Source organism: Suricata suricatta, chromosome 15, assembly GCF_006229205.1.
Source record: "Suricata suricatta isolate VVHF042 chromosome 15, meerkat_22Aug2017_6uvM2_HiC, whole genome shotgun sequence".
NCBI classification, from domain to species: domain Eukaryota; kingdom Metazoa; phylum Chordata; class Mammalia; order Carnivora; family Herpestidae; genus Suricata; species Suricata suricatta.
Window position 1 is genome coordinate 16,357,215 of NC_043714.1, and position 13,008 is coordinate 16,370,222.

At 38.5% G+C, this 13,008-nt stretch overlaps 1 protein-coding gene across 1 annotated transcript in view; it reads right to left on the minus strand.

The window, feature by feature from the left end:
* PPP1R42 (protein phosphatase 1 regulatory subunit 42) overlaps positions 1 to 1,609 on the minus strand; it is a 54,631-nt gene extending 53,022 nt beyond the window's left edge. The window contains exon 1 of the mRNA XM_029923676.1: positions 1,502 to 1,609. The gene's annotated coding sequence lies outside the window, so the exon portion shown is untranslated. The remainder of the gene's footprint in view (positions 1 to 1,501) is intronic.
* Between the last annotated feature and the right edge of the window lie 11,399 nt (positions 1,610 to 13,008).

Below are 13,008 nucleotides of genomic sequence, written 5' to 3' on the forward strand. Positions count from 1 at the left end.
GGGCTGATGCCCTGTGGGGATAATGTTTACACATGGGCGATAGTGACCACCGTTATTTAGTCTCCCTTCTTTCCCTCATGCACTTTAAGAGAACAAGCCATTTCAAAAGGTCTCCCTGAGAAAGAGCTCTGGTCTTGTGGGTTACATACTGGGTTGTGTTTGTTCTCCTTCCGTCTTTTTCTTATTCTTTTTATCCTTCTGTACAACCCCACCAAAAGTGTTTTTATATGAATTTTTGCTTCAGGCTCTCTTTTCTAACCTGGGCTAAAACAGAGAAATTTTGGATCATCTGAACCACATGAATGAGCATGCTATAAATGGATTTTGGCTCTAGGTTCCAGTGCACAAAGTGGTGTTTGTATAGAAGTAAATTTAATTTTCTCAGATGATTAGGAAAGAAAGGCAAATGTGGTGTAGAAATGAAATATTTATTAAACTAAGATGAGGGCAATGGACCTCATCAACAAGCTATAGGAAAACATTACAGGGGTTTGAATATGGAAAGAGAAATAAATGAATCAACCCTTAATACACAATAATAGACTCTTAGCTCAAAAGAGCCTGCATTGTAGCAGTCATATCCAGAAGATTTAGTTTCATCAGAACACTACCATTCATCTTGTTAATGTAATATTAATTTAAACTTTATTGGTATTGTAGTTTGTTTTAGAGATGTTATAAGCTTCAGGTGTTTAAATATAACCTAGTTTGGATTTGGATACAGTTTCTTTGTTTTAATTTTTTTAATGCTTTTTATTTATTTTTTGAGAGACAGAGAGAGGCAGTGCGAGCAGGGGAGGGTCAGAGAGCGAGAGAGAGATACAGAATCTGAAGCAGACTCCAGGCTCTGAGCTAGCAGTCAGCACAGAGCCCCAGGCAGGGCTCGAACCCAGGAATCGTGAGATCATGACCTGAGCCGAAGCCGGACACTTAACTGACTGAGCCACCCAGGCGCCCCATATTTTAGAACATTATAACAAAAGCAATTATGTCAATACTTGTGGGATCTCCTTGCGCTTCTTTTAAAAGGGGTTCATTATTTTCTAAAGTTTGAGAAACTACTTTTTCATAATTTTTCCCTACTAGATACCTGTTATCTCAGGATTCCTCGTGCTAGAATATCTCTATTCGGACTGACACTGGAAAAGTGTTTAGAGCTGCTTTACAGACGCCCTGGGAATCCATTTTAGTGGGCCCCTTGGCATAAATTATCCTTTGGGGCTCCCACAGCCTACCAGCTTCGCAAAGCTCAAAATCGCAGGTTCAGCTCTCAGGCTTTGCCCGCTACAAACTCAGATCCGCGGGCAGATCCCGTTTCCCTAGTCCGCGGCCACCGCTCCACCAGTGTCTCCCTCCTCTAAAGCTTTTCTCAGCCTTGCCTGATTCTAGCTATTTGTTTAAAATACAGACTTTCAGATTGATGTTCTGGAAATTCTAGATGTCTAGAGATAAAGCCCAGGGGTCTTCATTTTAACCAGTAACCCAAGAAGGTCTTACTTACTGGCAGACAAGTTTGAGGAACGTGGCTCTATTCCTGTGTCCCCACGCTTCTTCCCTGAAGGTACCTCTAATGCAGGAGGAACGGAGTCTGGAAGTCAGGTTTGTAAATTTCCTGAGTGCCGGGTTGCTCAGCAGCCCTGGTGCGTTGCTAGGCGACCCGACGCTCTTGATAGGGCAATGGCTTCCGGGAAATCTCGCGCGATGTGTAAGGAAGCGCGATGTGTCACCCGCTGTGGCCTGGCACCGGTCCCTGGGGCACTGGCCCTCTCGGTGTCGCGGCGGCCACAGGTTGATGGCGACAAGATGGGGTCCAAATGGAGCTCGTTAGCTTGGTGAAGTCGTGAAGCATTGGTCATATTAGCGGTGTAGTGAACCAAACAGTAGCCAGAACAATTTTTGGCAGGCCACATTTTCCCCTTACTGGATGACCCTTCTGTCAGCTTTAAATGTTTCAGGGCCCAGCAACAGACCAGGAAATTGCCTGGACCAAAGTTTAGCCCACACTCCACACCCTTTCTTTAAGGGGACAAAAGGTCTTTAGGATGACATTCCACTTCATTCATCATGACCAGCTCCACCGCTTGCTTCTTGTTCCCTCCTTCCCAGAAGTCTATTCTGTTGCTTGGCCCAATATGCCCTGTTTGAAAAGAAATTTCCCCTCTTCTCGCTTTTCAAGGTAGCTATCGGACATACTTTATTTCCTCCTTAATTCTTTTTTTTAATGTTTTTATTACCTCCTTAATCTTTATTTTCCCTTTTGAGTTCCAAGGACCCAGCTTGGAATTAGCGCATTCTTTCTGAAGCTTTCCTATGTACTCAGTCTTGTTAAGTGTTGCGCTTTTCTGTCCCCCTAACAACTAGGATGTATTAAGTTCTTTAGCATCTTTAGCATAGCATTTAACACATTACTATATCTTGTTATCCATTGTGTCCAATAAGATGGTAAGTTCTTTGAGGGCAAGGATTATGTCTGTAACTTCACTATTTCCAGAACCTAGCAAAAAGTGCCTTGTATATTAGCAGTCATTCTACAAATGTTTGGAAAATGAAGACTTTATAAATGAAGGGAAAAACTAGAACAAGGAACTGACATTTACAATTGAAAGACTGGAGCTCATTAGGGATATGGTAAATTGAGCAGTCTGGATGCAAGGAACAGTGCAAGCCAGAAAACAGTAGCACTTGTGGTCTTGGTGGGATGGGGGTAGAGGTATCAGTGGTGTGAGTGTGAGGAACAGTGGAAAGTTGTTATTACTGTTCCTCGAGCAAAGCAGCATCAGAGTAGAAGATTGTTAGAGTTGCAAGGCAGTTTAGAGCCCACGTGGACTGTCTAACCTGTCATTTTGCAGACAAGGAAACTCTCAGGCCTAGAGGAAAGAAAGAAATATGCTACAGGTCACATCTGAGGTGACAGAGAGGGGATTTACCCTTGGGCTCCTGATTTCAAGCTGAAGTCCTCTTTCCTTATATCTCATTGACTGTTAAGTTAAAAGTAACCTAGAAGGAAAGATAGGGGGATATGGACAGATGAACCCGTATCCCATTCAGGACATTGTTGCTAAAGTTTAGTTGTTAGGCAGTTGTGAGGATTTGGTTGAAGGCAAAGGAAATGGCAAGGAATGAACAGATTTAGGAGGCGTCTTGAAACATGATTTAACAGAGATTGATAAGATAAAGGGGGGAAGAAGTTGAAGACAATTCCTGGATATTAGCTAGGATAAAAGAATGATAATGGAGAAAGAGGAGAGGTGGCAAGTAATTTGATGGGAAGTGGATGACTTTGGTTTATACATGTTAAGAGTGAAGTGAGATAGGTTTAATAGTTTCCAGAATAGAATTAATCATTGAAACCATGAGGTCGTAAATGGTAGTGCGGGAGAAGGTAGGGAAAAGAGGTATAGCAAGTCAATAAGTAGGTCAAGTAGTTTGGATGGAAGAGAGAAGCAAAGCTGGTTAAGATGTCAGAGTCATCAGAGATGAGAATTGTTCTGAGAGGAAATAATAATTCAGTGATTCAGACACTAACAATTTAGATTCACATATGGGGGAAAGAGTTTGAGGAGGAGGGATGCCTAAAGAATAAAAAGCTATAGGGGTGCCTGGGTGGCTCAGTTGGTTAAGTGTCTGACTTGATTTCAGCTCAAGTCGTGATCTCCCGGTTTGTGAGTTCCAGAGGTACTGGGCTCTGCGCTGACACTGAGGAGCCTGCCTGGGATTCTCCCTCATTGCCCCTCCTCTGTGTGCACGTGCACTCTCTCAAAATAAATAAACTTAAAAAAAAGAGAAGATGTGAAATATAATTCCTGTTTAGTGGCACACAGTGTTAAACAATCATCTGTGTATTTTCCGATGTGACAGAAATTTTGCAGAGTAAAGAAATACTGGTCTTCAGTGACACATTTATATGTTCAGTATAAACTCTAAGATTTACATTTTGACAGATGTTGGTAAATTTGTATTTGTAAAAAAATATTGTGAAGTCTTGAGAATCATATTTAAAGACACTCTTGGGTAAAAAAAAAAAGCACACTTGGAAGAATAGTGCTATGAAGCACATTTAAAAAAGTCTCCACTGGAATTTCCAAGTAACTTTAGACAAAAACACACTTATTATTTGATATATTGTCCATTTTTGTCCATCAGTATGTATTTCCTGACCTTCGAGAGTACATATTATAAGTGTTCTGTGAAGCACTAAGAAAAGCTTTAATGGTTCGTTACTTTTATTGAGAAACCAACCAAGGGCCTAGACAGTATATCATCATTTAAATTTATGCAGAAAAATTAGCAGTTATTGGAGTTAACTCTTCTTTTTGTCTTGACTTTAAGATTGGTAAATATTAGTGAATATGGTAGGCAGACTTCTAAGATGGTCTCAGCGATCTCACCTCCCGGTGTTCAAGCCTTTGTGTGAGTGCTTCCCCTTGAGTGTGGGCGGGACTTAGTGACTTTTTCTAACCAGTAAAACAAAGTTGATGAAATGTTATTTCTGTAAGTAGGTTACAAAAGATTGTGACTTTTGTCTTGCTAGCAGACTCTCTCTCTTGCATTTTTGGCTTGCACTCTTTGATAGAGCAAACTGTCATTTAGGAGGGCCCTACATGTCAAAGAACTGAACATGATCTCTAGCCAACAGCCAATGAGGAACTGAGACCTATTGTTTCAGTTTGGAAGTCAATCCTGCCCCAGTTGAGCTTTTAGACCTTATCCCTGGCCAACACCTTGATTGAAGCCTTATGAGAGACCCTGAAGGAGGCGACCCAAATTCCTGACCCATGAAATCTGTGAAATAATAAATGTGTATTGTTTTAAACCACTAAGTTTTGGGGTAATCTGTTTTGCAGCAATAAATAATACAGGGAGCAATGGAAAATTTCCTTAAACAAGGAAAATTTGCTTAGAAATTTGGGACATGATTCTTATTTTTATAGGATATTTGGAAAGGAAGCTCAGAGGAAATAAAGTGATTACAGAAAGTTTTACCTTAGCTGGAATGAAAAGTTTCTTAACAAATATCCATTTATAGAAGCTGCAGTTGTAGAATCAACACAAAGGCAATTCTTTGCTTATGAATGAGGCAGTTTCCATTCAAGGTATTTCTCCTGATTTCTGTAACCTGGGGATGATCATTTAATTAAGAGCTTTGTGGCCTACTAATGCCGTGATGTATACAATAGGTAAACTAATAGCAAATAACTTTTTATTTTATTTATTTACAAGTTAAAAAAATATTTACTTACTTTGAGAGAGTATGTGAGTGTATCGGGAGAGAGAGAGAGAGAAAGAATCCTAATGCTCACTCTCAGTGCAGAGCCCGAGGCAAGACTTGATCTCAGGAACCATGAGATCATGACCTAAGCTAAAGTCAGTAATTGGTCGCTTGGGCACTGGGCAGAGTCCACTGCACAGATCAGTCTTTGCTTGCTCGTGCACCTCGCTCTGCTTCCGCTACAACCATGTCTGACAAACCCGATATGACTGAGAATGAGAAATTCAATTAAGTCTAACTTGAAGAAGGCAGAAATGGAAGAGAAAAATCCACTACCTTCAAAAAAATAATTGAACAGGAGAAGCAAGCAGGTGAATCGTAATGAGGTGTGTGCCACCAATATGCACTGTACATTCCACAAGCATTGCCTTCTTATTTTACTTCTTTTAGCTGTTTAACTTTGTAAGATGCAAAAAGGTTGGATCAAGTTTAAATGACTGTGCTGCCCCTTGTCACATCAAAGAATGGAGAACTACTGACAAGTGAAGGCGCCTGTCTGCCTGGCAGCGAAGGAAAAGAACTTGCATGTTGGTGAAGGAAGGAGCTTGGTGGGATGACAGAGAAATCTAGAGTAAACGCCAGGCTGCCCCGAGGTGTCCTGCAGGCTGTAAAATGCAGATTAATCAGAGTGCCACTTTTTGGTCAAATGATTTTAATTATTCGAACGTACAATTTTTAAATATGCAAATAAAAAGCTTTAAAACCTGGAAAGAAAAAAGAATTGGTCACTTAATCTACTGAGCTACCCAGGTGCCCCAGTAAATAATTTAAAAAAACCTTAGTAACTGATTTCTGTCATTTGCTATATTATGTATTGTATAAATATAAATGATTATTACAAAGGTTATATATCAAACAGTCAAAAGTAGGTCTCTTGATTTCTAGACCTATGCATCCAAGTAACTGCTAGACATTCATTTAACCTGGTGATGAAGACCTATTGAGACAATGAAAAATGAACCTGTCAAAACTGAACCCATTTCCATAACAAATCTGATCTCCCTTCTCCCGTGTCTATCTTGCCCACAATTCCACCCTGCTACCCAAAATAGAGCCAGGAGCCATCTCTAGTATTCCCTCACATACTAGCTGTGCTCCCACAATCAGTCACCAGACTAACTCCACTTAATCTCAGACACGACTTTCAAATCCAGCTGTCTGTCCATTGCCCCTTCTTACCTAAGAGTGGATGTGAAAGGCCTTGTATTAACTTCTATTATTTTTAAAATTTATTATTTTGAGAGAGAGAGAGAGAGAGAGAATGCTTGAGGGAAGGACAGAGAGAGAGAGAGAAAGAGAGAATCCCAAACAGGTTCCATATTGTCAGGGCTCCAGGCAGTACTCAAGGGGATGGTGAGACCATGACTTAAGCTGAAATAGAGAGTCTGCCACTTAATTGACTGAGCCCCCCAGACACCCTTAACTTCTATTAATTTTAACATACAAAGACTTTTTCAAATTCTATTTTTAAAGTTCTAGTATGTTTCATATATAAAATATCTTTTTCTTTTTTAATGTTTTTTATTTATTTTTGAGAGACAGAGAGAGAGCGTGAGTAGGGGAGGGTCAGAGAGAGAGGGAGATACAGAATCCAACCAGGCTCCAGGCTCTGAGCTAGCTGTCAGAACAGAGCCCAATGCGGGGCTCAAACCCACAAACTGCAAGATCATGACCTGAGCCAAAGCCGGATGCTTAATCGACTGAGTTACCCAGGTGCCCCTAAAATATCTTTTCTAAAGTTGTTCAATTCTATCCTCCACTAGAGGGTCAAATTGTAATAAATATAACATGTATGAGATGTGACCATAAATTGAGGGATCTAAAATGAAAATCATTAAAGTCACATATCTATCATACAGTTTATATATCTTTTATTAAAATACTTTCTGAAAGGTATTTTTGTACACATCACCACTGATGGTTTAACTTAACTAGTGTCCTATCTTAATTTCTTTTTTCTTTTTTTAATTAAACTTTTTATTTATTTATTTGAGAGAGAAAACAAGTCGGAGGGGGATATAGGATCTGAAGTGGACTCTGGGCTGACAGCAGAGAGCCCGATGTGGGGCTCAAACTCACAAACAGTGAGATCATGACCTGAGCCAAAGTCACTTAACCAACTAAGCTACCCAGGCCCGCTGTGTCTTATCTTTATTTCTGAAATGTCTACTGTCATTAGAGTCCAACACTTTCATTTGAATCTTTTAGAAAGCATTTGTAAGAAAGGGACTTAATTTTAGAAAAAGTTTAGTAGGTTTCAGGAACATTTCATTGCTTATGTTTTCAGAATTAAAAAAAACAAGGGGTGGGGAACCTCTGTTTTCTAATAGAGATCCAAGACTTTGCTTAAGTTGATCAAGCCAATAATAAGTTCAGCAAAAGTTTAATTAGTTTGTGATGGATTAAGGCTAAGAGTGAAACTTAGCAATGTTGCACATTCTTCTCATGTCTTTCACGATAATTTGTTAAAATCAGTGAAAACATCTTGTACACCTGTATGCCTTATTTAGTTGCTTCATTTGTTTATTTATTTTGTTCCTCTCTGCATTATTTTAGGTCAGCTTGTTTGAAAAGAGCTCCTTTTCTTCGTGCTTGTTTTTGAAAATGGTGGGTGCTCTTTTGCTTCTGTGTGGCACTTTCCATGTTTCCATACTAGTGACTCTTGATTGACAAAAATTTTTTCCATTCTTGTTTTACATCTATTAAGGAATTTAAGAAAATATATTTATTTTATATTGATTGCATAGTGCAACAAAAGACAATTTCCCATACAAAGACATGAACAGATTTAATCCTGTCATTCAAAAAACACATATTGTTAATGTTTCTTAAAAACAAGTTAAAGTTTCCATTGCACTTATTTCTTCATTGAACAAATATTCACCAAGTACCTGCCATGTGCCATTGTTCAAGGTGCTGAGGATAAAGAAGTTAGTGAGACCAAGTCCCCAGGCTGTTGGAGCTTATGTTCTAATAAGGGGAGACAGTCAATGAAAAAGTAAATTAATCAATGACCAAGATAATTTCATATTGTGGACAGTCTGTGAAAGAAATAGAGTGAAACTGGGGTGTAGAAGTGGGGAGGAAAGAGGGAAGGAGAGAGGTTATCATGTGATGAGATGGCAAGGCCTGTCTGAGGAGGCACGACTTGGACTGAGACTTGAAGGATGAGGAGACTAAGCAAGGCCTGAGCGCCTGCACGGAAGTGCTCCAGGCCCAGGAAGGACCAGTCTGAGGGCTTGGGGACAAGGGTGAGGAGGAGTGTGGTGTGTGGGAGGTGGTGAAGAACTGGATGAGCTTAAGGACCCAGAGAACAGTGTGGCTGGATCCTTTTGAGGAGGGGGGAGGGAGAGAATGGAATGAAAGAAAAACAGAAATCAGATGAGCCCTTAGGCCACAGTGTGAATTTGGATTTTGATATATAGCAGCATTTAACCCATAAGGCAGAATGTAAAATTTCCCTTTGTTATCAGGAAAAACTAACTTTATTATATTTAGAATTTGAATGAGAGAATAACTGCCACTTTATTAAAAGTCAAAATTCAAAATCTTGATTGAAATGTAATGTTATTGTAATGTGATATTAATATGATAAATATAATATTATCAAAGATGCTCTTAGAAATCTGGTAGCAAGAGCCTGAGAGTTAGAAAAACCAATTTCTATTTGTGCTCCAAATTTTCATATTTAATATAACTTTATATCTGGGGATAACTAGTTCATTGTGTTGTCTAAATAAATTACTTTTACCTAAATATTAAGACCAGTTAGAATGTTTAAAAATGAAAAGTGGCGTTCATGTGTCATTGTCACATCAGTGGCAGATCAACTTTTCTGAAGGTACAGAACATTTCAGATGGTTATAATTATTCAATCATGGTTGTATCCTCATAATGTGAGATCATGAAATTAATTTCTTATTTAACCTAATTTGTGTTACTTTATTTAAGCCCAGAACCTTAAGCCTCAAGTATACTGGAAACACATGCAAGAAACAATAGATGGATTACATAGAAGTTGAAGGAAAATATTAAAGCCAAATACATGCATGTTTTAAAGGATTTACTTGATATCATAAGTACAGTACGAATAATAAATACAAATAAATTTAGTACAAATAATAAATTGAATTGAATATGAGGAAGTGGTATGAAGTAGCAAATTCTAGGGACAAAAATGGAGCTATTTAAATCAAACATTTATTTGGAGATGAGCTTTTACCAGCTAATTTTTCAGGAAGGTAAATAGTTTTAAGTAATGACTCTTAATGATAAACATATTCATAGTTATGTGATAGATATTTATAATTTTCTATAATCTAACATTAAGGTCACAGAACTCTATTCTGGACAATATAGTTCTTTACGCACGTGCCTTTTGGGTTATGAAAAGTACAACTGTAGTTCATCAAAATGTGCCCCAAGGCACAATACCATTTTACTCAGTCATTAGCAAGTTTAGCATAATTGCTTAGTATAATCCAAAGAAAATATGAGTACTGACATCAGGGACTCTCCAATTTGTTAGGCAATTGTTCCATAATTTTTGGCACCAAGATAATCCACATGTTGAAAAAGCAATTAATCATTGGTGCTAGTTATCAAGCTGCGATTTTAGCTATTTCCTCTAAATTTGACCCCAGATGACAGAGTTCCTTATATTATTTTTGAAATATTCTGATTTCTGAGATCAAAAGTTTAAATATGCCAGTCTGATTATAGTTGACTTGAGCTTTGTGTTATTAGTTTTCTAAAATAAGTAGATCATAACTTTATATTTACAAAGCTACGTAGTATTTCTTCCACTAATATTTGGATAAAAGGTTTAGAAAAGTTTGAGACTGGTTACCGCAGAAGAAATTAATTAAAATCCTTAAACTAGTATTTTCACCTCAAGAAGGTAAATTTATTTGCTTTTGTTAACTTGTATAGAAAACAGGCTAAAACAAGAGAACACACAATTAGATTTTCATTTTTCTAACTAATATTTTGCAAACACAGTGATACAGACACATCAGTTAACTAAATAGTGAATGCAATCAATACCTCATCATAATTTTAACATTATCATCTTTTATTTATTTTATATAATAAGGATGAGTAAAAGTAAGACCTGTCATTCTGTGTAATATATTTTCCTATCTTACAAAACAAACACCCAAACAACCCCTGCCCCCACATTTGTCCACCAATGTGTGTCTTTGGTGTTTATAGTTAAAACAATCCAGAAATATAGAAAGAAACCTTGGAAACTGAACAGTCTCTGTTCGGTTCAGTTTATTCAGCTACATGTGGATACAGTGCAGACTTAGCAATATAAATGAACTCCTCTCTGCATGCATGACTTACGCATCTGTACCTCATCACTCATAGAACAGTTTTTGGAAACTCTGAAACTGCAATACGCAGCACTCCAACTCTCAGTTTCTGTGATTCATTGTTACTTATGCTCTTGCTCTTCTGTGTTTATTTTCCATATGGCTGCACTGTTGGTCAGTTTATTATTATATTGTGCAATGAGTGATTTTTCAAAATTCTGAATACCAGGTCGTCCTAGTAATTTGTGACAACAATCCTCACGCTTGATCCCTCAAATGGAGCACATGACGTTTGGTCTCAGAACTTATTTTCCAAATTCAGAAACAATAGAGCACAAATGGCTTCTCTTCCCACTGGTTCTTTTCTTGGCAGTACTACTGACTTCACAATGAGAGTGTGTGCATGGTATCTTATTGTTAATCAATAAATAAAACTTGCCGAATGAAGAACTCACTTCATGATTGGACATTGTAACCAAAACATGGTAGTAAATGCATAAATTCTCAATAATATATAGTACTGTTGGGGTGCCTGTGTGGTTCATTCAGTTTCTTAAGTGGCCGATTTCAGCTCAGGGCATGATCTCGTGGTCTGTGAGTTTGAGCCCCGCGTTGGGCTCTGTGATAACAGCTCAGAGCCTGGAGCCTGTTTCTGTGTCTCCCTCTCCCTCTGTCCCTCCCCTGCTTGCTCTCTGTCTGTCTCTCAAAAATAATGAACATTTAAAAAATTTTAAAAAAGAGAATAATATATATTACTGCTGAATCATTTTGAACAAGGACCTTGAGATACTAAAACAATATGGAAAATTTGGAACACCATTGACTCTGGGATCTTGCTGTATGTACTCTTGACTGGTCCCAATCCCCATTCCACATCCACTGACTTCTCTATCTCTGCTCCAGCCTGCACTTCTGACCCCGGTCTTATTATTTGGACACTGGGATTACGTTTTTGATGACGAGTGATGTTTCCTGTATATTATCACCAAAGAGCTTGAGAAATTATCTCCCCCCAAAATAGAAACTTAACAAAAAACAGACTTCACTCAGAAAATGCTCTTTTCAGCTCCTGAATAGCTCAAGACTGTAAGATAATACTTTGCAGGAAAAGGCAACCCCAATTCACAACTTAGTTTCTGAATGATGGCTGCAATTAAACCCTGATTTCCTAAAAGCTAATTAATCTAAACTGGCGCATTTATGCCAAAAGTGATCATGAAAATACATTACGGTTTAAAGATATACTTTAAAAATATTTGTAAAAGATCTTGTTTTTTAATAAAGCAAATACTTAAAGTGCAAATGCTCCTTTCTGGGTCATGTTTTGCTGGATTGGACCACTGAGTAGAGGGGACATTGTTGATTGCCTTTCAGTGTATAATAGTTCTGCATTTTGTTAATACACCAATCCCAGGTGTGGCCTTTAATTGCTTTAAACCAGTCTCTATATGTAATCTCAGGGGTGAGTTCATGATCCATTTGACCAGAGTGAAGTTAGAATCTTATTTTGACAGTCACGAGCAACTCTTTCACCCTAACTGGATGGTGTGGTGGGCAGCCAGTGTGAGGGAAGCCAGCTTTAGGTTTAGGTCAACATGTGGAAGGCAGAGCTGAGAACTGTGACAGGAAGCCTAATCCAATTGTCCCTAAAGCTGACAGCAGCAAGCCCGACATGGGGCTCCAACTCAAGAACTCATGAACTCTGAGATCATGACCTGAGCTGAAGTCAGACACACTCAACCAACTGAGCCACCCAGGTGCCCCATCAATTGGATTTTTTTAATGTGTGTATGTGTGTTACTTCCAATCAAGGCATCATTACTGAAATGTGGAGACTTCTCAAAATAAGTTCAATGAAGTTAGGACTGAAACACTTTCTTTTCCTAGTAATTGTTATTATATGCATTTTCCATAACACCAAGGTGTCTTATTTAATAAGTCAGGAATGTCAAATTAAATGTGGATTAACTGTATTTAAGTCTTCGAATGAAGATTTATGGTTTTTTAATTTTTTAAATGTTTTTTAAATTAATTTATTTTTGAGAGACAGAGAGAGACAATGCGAGCAGGGGAGGGTCAGAGAGAGAGACACACACAGCATCTGGAGCAGGCTCCAGGCTCTGAGCTAGCTGTCAGCACAGACCCTGATGCAGGGCTCGAACTGTGAGATCATGATCTGACCCGAAGCCGGCCATTTAACCAACTGAGCCACCCAGGCGCCCCTGAAGATTTATGTTTTAATGGTGACTTCAATGACTCCTTATCCTTTCATGTCAACTTAAACATTCAGTCCTGTCAGTGTTCCTAAAGGTGTTGCTGAAGGCTATGGCAGTAAATCTTGTTTGTTCGTTGGCTGCAATCATTTTTTCTTAAAGTGTATAAAAATGGAAGTCAATTTGAACCAGCTGAAATTGGGGGTAC